Source organism: Cornus florida, unplaced genomic scaffold (genome assembly GCF_030987335.1).
Source record: "Cornus florida cultivar Cherokee Brave unplaced genomic scaffold, ASM3098733v1 CherokeeBrave_3.0.0_Hap2_Chr03, whole genome shotgun sequence".
NCBI lineage: Eukaryota > Viridiplantae > Streptophyta > Magnoliopsida > Cornales > Cornaceae > Cornus > Cornus florida.
This window is the reverse complement of record NW_026775573.1, coordinates 71,238,937-71,241,687: the sequence shown is the minus strand read 5'-3', so window position 1 is coordinate 71,241,687 and position 2,751 is coordinate 71,238,937.

Sequence of the window (2,751 nt, the reverse complement as noted above, 5' to 3'; positions counted from 1 at the left end):
GTATGCAAATTTCTGCCATTTCTAAGCTATTCTCAACATTTCAATATCATGTGTAATGACCCGGTCATTTTCATTCCTTTTCTTTTGCTCAAATTTTACGGATAAATTTTTTCCGTTATTTTTTCTCTTCTGTGTTTGGTTTCTCGTAACTTAGTGTCATATTGAGTGCTCGAAAATAGTTTCTGAGACTTTTTTCTTGGAATTGACAACTTTCTTTAAGGACCTAGTCATTTCCACATTTTTCATTTTTTGTCACTATTCACTTTTTGTCTTTTCCCGATTTCCTTTTTCGTTGCATAACCTCACTTTTTGCCCTCGGATTTGACTCCAGCTTTGCATGCACCCATGATATTTAATATCTATGATATCTACATATTTACTTTTGTATAAAAGCATGCTAAATGTTTATTTTTCTTGTAAAGGGCATGCATGCATAACTTTTGATAATTTTCTTAACTTTTAGGGTTTTAGTGTAATTATGTAAAGTAATTATTTTTCATCTTAGGGACCATTTTGAAATTTAATTTGGAAGATATTTTCAAAAAGGACCTTTTTGCAATTTTTGGAAAGTGTGACAAGTGTCACACTCTCATTGGTCCACTTGTTGCCATTTGTGTGGGGACATTTTGATGCCTTGGATGATGACATGTGCAGGATGGAGATTGAACTACTTGTTGACCTAGGATAGGTGCACTTGTTGGCTTGGATTGTAATACCCCTAATTTCAAAAGGATAGTCCTGGTATTTAATTTATTGTTTTAATTGAATTTTTAATTATTTAATTGTTTATTTGAATTATTTGAATTATTTAAATTACTTGAATTATTTGAATTACTTGAATTATTTGAATTATTTGATTTATGTGAATTAGTTGAGTTATTTGACTTAATTTTAAATTGGTAAGTTGTTTAAATGACATAATTTTTATTTCTTTGAATCACTATTTTAATTTAATTATTTGTTTTCATTTAATGATTTAGATTAGGGTTTTTTTAAGAAGTCACGTATGTAGCCGACTTAATTTATTAATTAGGTTTTTTATGGGCCAACTAAGGATTTAGTGTAGAGTTTGAATTAAACTAGGGTTTGGTGTAAACCTATAAATATACGTCATGAAGTTCTGCCTAGGGTTTCAGAACCCTATTCACGACAGTGAGGGCAGGAACAGAGGAGGATTACAGTGGGAGTCGCCGAAAAACTTAGAAGACGGCATAGAGATTTTGAACAAAAGTCTCAAAGGCAAGTTCTAATCCTATATCTATTCCTTAGACTCGTGTTCTTTGTATGTCTAATACAACTCCAGGAAGATAATAATGATTAAAAATTAATCTGCGTCTTCATGTTTCTGATGTTTTAAAACTGATCGTAGTTGTATGATTAAGTACTGCTTGTTTTGAGGTTTCTTGTTTAACCTTTAATTGAATGCATGTAAATTGATGTATATAAGGTTTTAATTAATCTGGAACACATGGGAATATAGTGGAATTAAACTGGATCATAGGGTTGAATGCTGTAATCAGTGAGTGTTCAGGAATAAACGATTACTTCGTTTTAAGTTTTATTGTGTAAGTTGTGTTCTGAAGTATAACTGGGCTTGTATAAAGATTTAAATTTTCTATTGAACATACTGGAACTCAGTTTAGAGACCTAGAAGTCTTAGGAATTGAGGACAGATATACTGAACGTCGCCGGAGTGGACACAGGGGAAGAAAACAAACAGAGAGAAGGAGAGGGGGAAGAGGCAGCTCCATGGAAACATGGAGCTGGCTCTAAAAGGATTTGGAGGTGGCTCCAAATAGTTTGGAGCCGGCTCCATCATGTTTGGAGGTGGCTCCAACTTGTTTGGAGCCGGCTCCTTCATGGTTTTTCAAGGTTTTTCCAGTTTTGGTTTTTTTTTTTTTTTTTTTTTTTTTTTTTGCAATAGTTTGGGCTACGGGACTCGGATTTTGGGATTTTCAGATTATGTAGGAAGCTATACTTGGGAGTTTTGAGATGTTCTAAGTCTAGTTAACACTTGTGAGAGTGGATTAATGCTTAATAAACCAATAGGTGTTTATAACTTGAACACTGGTAAGTCTCGACGGAAATTATTTTATTTCAGTGCAGAGGAATTTTAAATTACTGAACCTTAATTTATTTATTCTCTGTGAGTGGAAATTTTATTAATATGATATTATTAATAGTGGACAAGCATGATAATTAATATGATTTTATTAGACTTGTCATGGTTATGGATGAGAAGAATAAATTATCAGCATGCTCAAAGTAAGATAATTTGTAACGAATATATGGGATGAACATGATACGTATCTGTTTAATTTGTGTTCATCATGGAATTAATTGATATGTCTTATTATTTTGATCTATCAGTTACTGGAGTAAGCATGTTAGTCTATATTTTTATTTATGCTTATTATGGTTCAATTGTTATGTGCATTGATTATGTATTTTATCAATTGTTGGATGGATTGGATTATATGTACCGGTATGGGACGGTGACATACTAGGTTTAGATTAGCTCAAATTGCTAAGTCCTACCTACTTTGGAATAAGGGAATGGATCACAAAAATAGAATCCTCCTTATGTATAAGTCTGTGCGGTTGAATAAGCTGAATGACTTAAGTCTATGCGGTTGAATAAGCTGAACGACTTATTGGATTTCTTATGGATGAATGTGAACGGATTTTAAATATATTATTATGGTACTGTGACTTGAGCTTGAGTCTCAGAGTTAACGGTTAGGGAGCGTA